Source organism: Ovis aries, chromosome 2, assembly GCF_016772045.2.
Source record: "Ovis aries strain OAR_USU_Benz2616 breed Rambouillet chromosome 2, ARS-UI_Ramb_v3.0, whole genome shotgun sequence".
Lineage (NCBI taxonomy): Eukaryota > Metazoa > Chordata > Mammalia > Artiodactyla > Bovidae > Ovis > Ovis aries.
The window spans coordinates 192,771,795-192,782,192 of NC_056055.1; the positions used below are offsets into that span (position 1 = coordinate 192,771,795).

At 43.4% G+C, this 10,398-nt stretch overlaps 1 long non-coding RNA gene across 1 annotated transcript in view; it reads right to left on the reverse strand.

Annotated features, from left to right (window-relative positions):
• The window catches only part of LOC121818727 (uncharacterized), a 74,242-nt gene extending 72,559 nt beyond the window's left edge, over positions 1-1,683 (reverse strand). Inside the window, exon 1 of the long non-coding RNA XR_006058797.2 lies at positions 1,351-1,683. This is a non-coding gene — a long non-coding RNA (uncharacterized LOC121818727). The remainder of the gene's footprint in view (positions 1-1,350) is intronic.
• Positions 1,684-10,398: the final 8,715 nt, after the last annotated feature.

Here is a 10,398-nt window from a genome sequence, read left to right on the forward strand (position 1 = left end):
TCATGATTGGGCCCCAAAGCGCATGCTGGCCATTGCACCTTCCTGCTTACTCACTGTCCCCATGAATATACAGGTGATCTCTTTAATCCATGACGTCTCTGCTAACATCATTGCTGATTGTTCTGGGTAGAGATCAACGGTCGTATATGCACACCAGGGACCTAGAAATGCTTCCCCAGGCATCAATGTGTGGATGCACACCACAGCCTAGCAGAGTCTTGCTCCTGGGGATGCTGATTACAATAGTGATTCAGCCTCCCTCTCTGACCTCCTCCCATATAGCCCAACCCACGATATGGATCTTGTCCTCCAACAACCACTATTAGATGGCTTGGCAGTGCTGCTTAACCCTTTCCTTGCAAACTCCTTGCAGACAAAGACTGGGCCATCCTCACCTCTTACCCTACACTGCCTATCTTTCGCTATTCAAAGACACTTAAAAGTTCTTATAGTGGGGATCAAAGGAGGAAGTAACTGCAAAATTGCAACACAAAGCACATTCCTGCACAGGCACCTCCTCTGTTGGCATCATCCTCTTCTGTTGGCATCATCCTCCTCTGTTGGCATCATCCTCCTGTGTTGGCATCCTCCTCCTCTGGCTCGTCTTCACTCCACAGACAGGGCTGGGCAATGCTCACCAGGCAGATTAGTTTGGATCTGCTTTCCCCAATGCTGCACGTGGGAAACTGCAGCAGTTCTTCCCAATGAAGCAGAGAAACCTGGCGCCCTGCAGTTCTTTCTTATAAGCCCAAGGGCCTGAGGCTGATGAGCTCTGAGAAAAGGCAACACTTATCATGGGCAGAGAAAATCCAGCAGGGTCTGGCTCCTCATATGGGCACAGAACAGGGGAGGAGGGAAGCCAGCCTAGGTTTATTAATAAGGATGAAATCTCAGGCCCAGTGGAAGCCAACCTGTCAGAGTTCAAAACTCTAGAGCATAAAATGTTATTTTCCCTAGAAATTGAATTAGCATCCTTTTTTTTTTAACTTATCTAAAGTTTATCCCTCCAGTCAACTCTCCTTCCCCACCCAAACCACAGTTTCCAATTCACAGTTGGCTTCTAGATGTTATCATAAAAGACATTACATTTAAGTTCATAAACATGTCATCAGAAAAAGACAAGAAGTCAACTTATGAGGGTTCCTACTAGCCAAAGATGGGGGCAATCCAAGCCTCAAAGAGGAATAAACTCTGGAATGAATTGAATACATGAAATACATGTTACAAAACATCCATCACAGAATGCAGAGTATATGAGAATTCTCTGTATGTCTCTTCAACTTTTTTGTAAATCTAAAACTATTCTCAAATAACTTACTAATAAGAAGTCAAACATGAAAGTTCACATACTGTTGTTGTTCAGTTGCCAAGTCGTGTCTGACTCTGTGACCCCATGGACTGGAACACATCAGGCCTTCCTGTCCTTATGATCTCCAGGAGTCTGTCCAAGTTCATGTCCATTGAATCGGTGATGCCATCCAACCATCTCATTCTCTCCTGCCCGCTTCTCCTCCTGCCTTCAATCTTGCCCAGCATCAGGGTCTTTTCCAGTGAGTTGGCTCTTCGCATCAAGCGGCCAAAGTATTGGAGCTTCAGCTTCGACAACAGTCCTTCCAATGAGTATTCAGGTTGATTTCCTTTAGGACTGGCTGGTCTGATTCTGTAATGGAAAAGGCCCAGAGTAAGCAAATCACACAGACAGAAAGCAGAACTGTGGTTGCTTGGGGGCTGACAGGAGGCAGGGGAAGTAAGGAGTCATGGTTTAATGAGCAGGGGGTTTCCACTGATGACAGTAAGGAGGCTCTGAAACTGAATAGTGATGATGGTTTCACAACATTATGAATGTGCTAAATATCACTGCAGTGTACACTTTAAAATGGGGAACTTTATGTTATGTGTATTTACCATAGTGAAGAAAGGAAAAAAAGTCTGAATGCATCCATACATGGCAAAATGTAAAAACCTGTGTAAAAATCAAGTAATCATTTAATTTCAAGGTGGTAGGTATTCTGGAAAGGAATACAGACAATTGGATGAAGCCATTGTACCCAAGAGCTTCTCTTGTGGCTCAGCTGGTAAAGAATCCACCTGCAATGTGGGAGACCTGGGTTCAATCCCTGCATTGGGAGAGATCCCCTGAAGAAGGGAAAGGCCACCCACTCCAGTGTTCTGGCCTGGAGAATTCCATAGACTGTATACATGGGGTCATGGACAGTTGGACACAACTGAGCGACTTTCACTTCACTTCACATTGTACCCAAGTTGAAATGGAGCAGGAGCCTATGATCCTTGCTCTTCATGTCTTCTGCCTGCCTTTCATCTCTGGAAAAACTTTAGCCAAAAAATAAGTTTAACCAAAGAAGGAGAAAATGCAGAAACAAAGGAAAACAGTCAAAGGAAACCACAGAATAATAATATAGTCATTAAGCATAGTCAAGGACATTTAGTTCCTGCTCAAGGCCTAGAGATAATACTCTCAGCTATGTCCTATTAACAGTCTTATAGATGCTGAAACCCTTATCAAGTGGAAGAAGTTAACTACATGATGACCAGACTGTAACCAGGACATAAGCTGCCACAATTCTGAGAAATGGCCTCAAGGAAATGAAAAAATAATGATCATGGAACTGAAGACTAACTGTACTTAAAATAATCAAGATGACACTGATGAGACTGCCTATGTCTAATTTTAGGATGACTGTCAGGGATGACTGTGCTGTTCCTACATGTAGCCCCTTTCCTCAGCCTATAAAAGCTCACACCCACTGATTGTCACCTGAGGAGAGTTGGCCTTTGGACAGGGGTCCACCTACCCTACTGGTTGCTCTCATTCAAAATAAAGCAAACTTTCCTTCTACCAGACTTCCCACTTTATTGACTTTTGAGTGGCAAGCAGCCATACCCTACTTTCTGTTACAAAGTTATATGTATTCATTCATTCATTCACTCATACATGCAAGAAATGCTTATCGAATCTCTGCTCTGTACTTGGTCACTATCCCAGGGGATGGAATACATCTGTGAAAATGAAACAGACAGAACTAACCTTCTGTTGTACCTATAAATTTATTTAGTATGTTGCTGAACCAGTATGGCTATGTATTATCAAGTGTTTACCCTCAAGGCTGGTACCCGTGTTTTTTATGCATCTATAGAAGTCACTGTGATAAGTGATCTTACAAGACTGTCTTATTTGATTATCATGAACTCCATGAACTAGATTTTATCCCACTCCTCAGATGAGTCATGAAGGCTTTTAGGAGTTCTACAACTTATGCAAAGTCACACAGCTCACAGGCAGTGGAGACTGAATTTGAATCCAAAAAATCTGACCTAACTTCCTTGTGATATAAAAAGAATGGTGTCAACAGCAACTCCCAAACTTGCTACTCTCCTTTGACTTTGTCTAGCCATCCCCATATGGGCTTTGATAGGATTTCTCAGTAGAACAATAAGAAAGTCACAATAAAAGAATTTTTTAGCAGTATATATTTGAGCTATCTATGTTGTTTATTATAAATAAATATGGGATTATGGATTCATGGGATAGAGCAGGCCAAAGAATAAGATATAGTCATGTAAGCTCTTAACCTAAGTGAATCATGAAATATAAATACCAAGTACAAAATATAAGTGGCTTTCTTTGCACTGACTTGTACTTCACACATCATTATATCTTATCTGTCACTCTGAAACATGACCCAGTTCAGAAAAAGGGACTTGTTTTTTTGAAACTGCATTTGATGATGCAAATCAATGCAAGAGACCAATGTTGTAGTACTGGCCCTGTGCCTACTGTTTTCTTGTATCCTCTTTCCAATAATTAGTGAATTTTGGTTGTCGATTAAGATTTTTTTTAAATCTGAGTTCATCATTTTACAAAAACAAACAAAAAACCTCATTGATCCCTGTAGGAGGCTGCAAGGAAATGAAGTCATTTTTCTAAAAAATGATAAAAGCCAAGAACCAAGCATTTTTCTATCCTTCCTGTGTAAACTGAAGTTTAGAGTAATGAATATTTCATAAAGTAACAAATATTCATAAATCGCTCTTTATTAAAGAATGCCTGCTAGTAAGTGCAACAGGTTTGAGGGAATTTTAAGAGCACCATTTTGCAACTCCTAATGAAATAGTGAATCTAGGTAATGGCTATGAATGGATGCTGAAATCATAAGATAAAGTGTGATAAGGAACATTGTAAAGATGGTTCAGGCTGATAACACAAATCCACCAGCAGGAAAGAAAACAACAAGACAGCATATGCCAGCTGATGTGGTGCAATAAGAAGTCTCCAAGTCACATCACCACCCCACAAACAGAGAAACCTAGGTCCAATGGAACCTCTAGAGGTGGATGGTGTGGAATAGCTGGAATGGGGTTTGTTGAACTTGGCTGGCTGGAAAAGCAGAGATGGAATGGGCTAATTTGGACGGAATGGTTTGGAATGAAATGAAATGATGATATAGCTTTTGCCTATGAAAGTGGCAAACAGAGAGAATGGCAATAAAGTAATAGAAATCTTTGAAGATTTGAATACTTACAGAAATGGTGGATTCAAAGGAGATTATTAAGAAGTGACTGAATGCAGAAGAAATTAACAAAATACTGCAAATCAATATACTGCAATAAAATAATTTTTTATAAAAAGAAGAGAATGGACTCCTGAATCTAACATAATATTATGCCAACTATACTTCAATAGAAAACAATAAAGGAAGACAGAAAGGAAGGATGGAAGTCATTCTCAAAAGAAAAAAATCAATGGATTTTTAGTCCTCAATATTTCCAGTCACTTTTTTTTTTTTTGAGTTGAATTTGAAATATCAAGTACAACGTCCTAAACAACCATAGTGAGAAATTTAAATTATTCGTCCATGCTACCTCTGCACACCCCATTAAGGGCAAACAGATTTCTGAGTTGTGAATCTGCATGCGAAAGCAGTTTTGACTATCTTATTCCTCATACTATCAATAAGGACACTCCCATCTCACAAGTACAAGGAGACGCTTGGCTGGTGTCAGGATAAGGGAACATATGAAAAGCAAGACCCTGAGAGGCATGTGAGCACCTGATATATTTTTCAGTGTTGTGGTGGATTAAAATGCCCACAAATTCTATGTTTCTTCTTTCATGAGGTGTGACTTTGTTTGTCCCCCTGGAATTGATGGGTTCTGTGAATGCCTTCATCAGTTAAATGTGTCAAAGTGATGCTGTGTCAGTTTCCAGGCCTAGGATTTGAGACTGGCAACCTCAATATCTCATCTCTTGGGACACTCACTGGAGCCCTGAGTCTGCATGTAAGAAATCCTGCTACCTGGATAGGGGCACCACTTGGAGAGGCCCTGTAACTCCACAGAGAAGAGAAGGGGCCTAGCTAAGCCCAGACAGTCCCCTACACTACACCTCACACCCCACACTCTGCCAGGCACCAGCCATGTAAGTAAAACCTTCCTGGGACCTTCAGCTGCCAGCTGAATCCCACCAGTCATGGCCGCATGGAGCAGAACCAAACTGCTGACCCTCAGATCATGAGCAGAGTAAAACAAGTGCTGCTTTAAGCCCCTAGTCTGGGGTAGTTTCTGTTGCAACAGTAGGTCATTGGAACATGGAGTGTTCCCTAAGCAGCTGATGGAGAGATGGTGACTCCTCCTCCCCTTCTTGGGAAGTGGGATTATATGCACATCGCCTATCTTGTTTCCCGCCTGGCTCTACTGTGTAACCAGGTGGCTGGACAAGAGGAGGAGGAATCAGGAGCAGGTATAGGGAAAGTGTGAGAGACCACTTGGCTACTGAAGCATGTTCCTGAGACCTGATATGAGAAGCCACAGACGAGAGTCAGCGTCTTTGTCATTTGTCTGTTTGCCATGAGACTGAGAGAAAAAGAAAAGCCCCAAAGAAAGGAAAACAGACAGAGGAAAGGACACAGGGTTCAAAGACTGAGTCCCCCAGAGTGGACTACAGCCAATGCCTTGAATCTCTGAGCAGGTGTCCTCCTTCCAAACAGCAGCAATGGTGCCATCGCTGTGCCCCCATTCCGGGAAATCCGGCACAGGCATCAGTGGGAGTACCCATCCTCTCAGTCCTCAGTGCAGGAGTTCTTACATCCACTTTAGAAGGTGCAGCACAGCAAGGCAATGATGAACACACAGACTCTGGAGTCACAGCACCGACATGAAAGATACTGCTTCCTGAAGCTCAGTTGGCTCATTTGTAAGACAGGGACAAAAAACTAGACTTTAGGCCCAATGCAAGGATGACATTTTGCAATACCCAAAAAGCATATGTCAAAACGTGGACTCTGAGTAAATGTTGGTCCCTTCCCTCAAACCTGCAGAAAAAATCCCCCAACACTTCCACTCTGGGTTTATATACTTTAGAAAGGAGCAAAATATTCCATATATCATTTTAATTTTGTTTTGAATCCAGGAAATCTTAAAGGGATTAGGGTTAGTAAACCACAGATTGCTTTAAGCAATCCTGATCCCCTGACCCATGAACTTGGAGAGGCTCAGTCTGCTGTGGTCTGTGAAAGTGAAGAGCCAGCAGGGTTCCAGACTCAAAAGGACCTGGTTTGGATGCCTGACTCTACCAGTTTTCAACTCCAAGACTAAGGCAACACCCTGTACCTCTCTGGGCTTCAGTCTCCTACTTGTAAAGTGCCACTACCAGGGCAGCAAAGTTGCTGTGAGGATTAAATAAATTGCTAGGATGAGCAGGTGATGATTAAATAGTGGTCATCATCATTGGGGCTTCCCTGGTAGCTCAGCTGGTAAAGAATCTGCCTGCAATTGGGGAGGCCTGGGTTTGATCCCTGGGTTTGGAAGATGCCCCAGAGAAGGGAACAGCTACCCACTCCAGTATTCTGGCCTGGAGAAGTCCATGGACTGTACAGTCCATGGGGTCACAAAGAGTTGAACTCGACTGAGCAACCTTCACTTTCTCTTTCATCATCACTATCACCATCATTACCACCTCTTCTAAAGAGAGGACCAGCTAGGGTTGGGAAATGCACAGAGAGGTATCTGAGGTTTCTAGGGAAGTAAAGTCATTGAGAGATGCAGCTCTGTTGGCTTCAGAAACGGCCACCCTAAAGGCCTGATTAAGCAGAGAGTCAATAATGGGCTAGATGTAAATACTTCTGTGTTGGCCGGAGGTGCCTTCCTCTGGCACACAAGGCTTCCAGAGGAGTAGTGCAGGGCCTTGTCATGTGTGTTTACTGAATGGGCTGGGGGAGAACCACAGCAGTGGGACTGAGCAACCAAGAAGGGTCTGATGCAGGGGATTCGGGGACTAATAGCCTTGACTCCACGTCACACCTGAGCCAGCTTTTTACTCTCCTTAAAGACAAAAGTCTTCAGGATGGAAAGAGGCCTGGTTGGAGGAAGTCCTAGGAAGTAGCCAGCTCAGTGAGGCCTGGGGTGTTGGCAGAACCTGAGAGGAAAGGGCAGGGATGGACAGAATCCTTGTCCTCTAAGAGAGAGGCTTCAGTTTAACTCCTAGCCATCTAGGTATAATCAATAAGGGAAGGGTCTTCTGTCACTGATAAAACTAGCTGTGTTCCATACAGATGGGCCTTGATCAGTTGAAGATGGAGGAACGGAACTGGTAGTCCGCATGATGGAGGAAAGGGAACAAGCAGGAGATGCCAGATTCTGCAGGGCAATGTGTCAGTGGGAGAAGGCCCTATGGTGAGAGATGGATGGAGGCAGCCAAGAGGGTGTTGTATTGAGGAACAGAAATGACCAGTAAGGATGTTTAGGTAATTCACTGAGGGCTACCAGCCATGAGGTCTACTTTGTTCCCAAACATATTGTGGGAGTGGATCCTCTGTGGCACTTGGAGGGGCAGTTTCCTTACCTGACATTATCATGCAGAGATGGACTATAAAGACCAGGGGCCCAAGACAGAGTAAGATGCAGGGAAATCCAAAAGTCCTGGAGAGTCACCCCAAGTCATGGGGTTGAGAGAATGAGACAAGTCTATTTGATCTCAAGGTTGTGGAGCAACATGGTTGACTTCTGGGCTAGACATGACATTGCACCATTCACTGTAGGGTAATATGAGTGGTAGAAAAACTGGACCTTGCTCTCAAACAGAGTTGTAAAGACTCGGACACGACTGAACGACCAAACTGAACTGAACTGATTCACATCTTAAGATGGTCTTTTATGGGAATGAGAGTAGTCAAGGTCACACTAGAACATGATTGCCAAACCCCTGGCCAAAGAGGCTCAATGGCTTCTTATTAATCTTGAGGTCATCTCTTGCCTGAAGGATACTGACATTGCCCAGGCCCTCATACCCAGGGAGAAGGACAAGGAGTCCTCAGACTTTTGGGGGAGTGGGTAGAACATACACACTATCCTTAATTCTCATGACATCACATATTATTGATACTGACCAGGGTTCTTGACCTTTCCCAAACATTAGAAAATGACTAGAGGCCAGACCTAGAGCCAGACGTTCTGGAATGTGAAGTCAAGGAGGCCTTAGGAAGCATCACTACAAACAAAGCTAGTGGAGGTGATGGAATTCCAGTGGAGCTATTTCAAATCCTAAAAGATGATGCTGTGAAAGTGCTGCACTCAATATGCCAACAAACTTGGAAAACTCAGCACTGGCCACAGGACTGGAAAAGATCAATTTTCATTTCAACCCCAAAGAAAGGCAATGACAAAGAATGCTCAAACTACTGCATAATTGCACTCATCTCACACACTAGTAAAGTAATGCTCAAAATTCTCCAAGCCAGGCTTCAACAGTACATGAACTTTCAGATGTTCAAGCTGCATTTAGAAAAGGCAGAGGAACCAGAGATCAAATTGCCAACATCCACTGGATCATTGAAAAAGAAAGAGAGTTCCAGAAAGATATCTACTTTCTGCTTTATTGACTATGCCAAAGGCTTTGACTGTGTGGACCATAACAAACTGGAAAATTCTGAAAGAGATGGGAATACCAGACCACCTGACCTGCCTCTTGAGAAATCTGTATACAGGTCAGGAAGCAACAGTTAGAACTGGACATGGAACAACAAACTGGTTCCAAACAGGGAAAGTAGTATGTCAAGGCTGTATATTGTCACTGTTTATTTAACTTATATGCAGAGTACATCATGAGAAACGTTGGGCTGAATGAAGCACTAGCTGGAATCATGATTGCCAGGAGAATATCAATAACCTCAGTTATGCAGATGACGCCACCCTTATGGCAGAAAGCAAAGAAGAACTAAACAGCCTCCTGATGAAAGTGAAAGAAGAGGGTGAAAAAGTTGGCTTAAAACTCAACATTCAGAAAACTAAGATCATGGCATCTGGTCCCATCACTTCATGACAAATACATGGGGAAACAGTGGAAACAGTGAGAGACTTTATTTTGGGGGGCTCCAAAATCACTGCAGATGGTGACTGCAGACTGCAACCACGAAATTAAAAGACACTTGCTCCTGGGAAGAAAAGTTATGAGCAACCTAGACAGCATATTAAAAAGCAGAGACATTACTTTGCTGACAAAGGTCCATCTAGTCAAAGCTATGGTTTTTCCAGTAGTCAAGTATGGGTGTAAGAGTTGGATTATAAACGAAGCTGAGCTCCAAAGAATTGATGCTTTTGAACTGTGGTGTTGGAGAAGATTCTTGGGAGTCCCTTGGACTGGAAGGAGATTCAACCAGCCCATCCTAAAGTCCATCCTCCAGGAGTTGGCAATGGACAGGGAGGCCTGGCATGCTGCAGTCCATGGGGTCAACAAACAATCAGACACTACTGAGCAACTGAACTGAACTGAGAGGCCAGACAAGAAATTCAGGCAAGGCTTTACTGGGGCCCCTGCTGCAGCAGATTGTAGCAAGAATAAACAGGTTCCCTCACTTATCCCCAATGTTGGGTGAGTTTGAGATGTGTCCAAGTGTCAGGCTGGAGGGGTGGCTTAGGTCCATGGTGGTGTTGTATGCAAGGGGCATGCACAGTACCCTGTTTTTGCTCTTAACACTCTGTTTTTGTTCCTGACACCCTGTTTTTGCTCCAGGCTCTTTGAAAGTGGCAGTTGTGTTTTTTTGGTGTCTTTGTATCTTTTGTTGAGAATTTGCCTCACAGCACAGTTATTTTTAGTCCCATATAGTTTTGTTGTATTTTGTTGCTGGTGGAGAGGTGTGCCCTGATGTAAGCACTGAAGCAGGGTCTCAAGTCTCAGCCCATCTCATTATTATCCTCACTTTATAGATGCAGAAACAGAGGTTCAGAGACACTAAATAATTCACAGCAGTCAGTATTGGCCCACATGTCTATCTGATTCCAAAGCCTCTATGCTTTCAGAGGCTCAGCACTCATCACTACAATGACCACCATCATCATAACCATCACCACTACCCACCTTGTCACTATTACCAACAATACCACCAC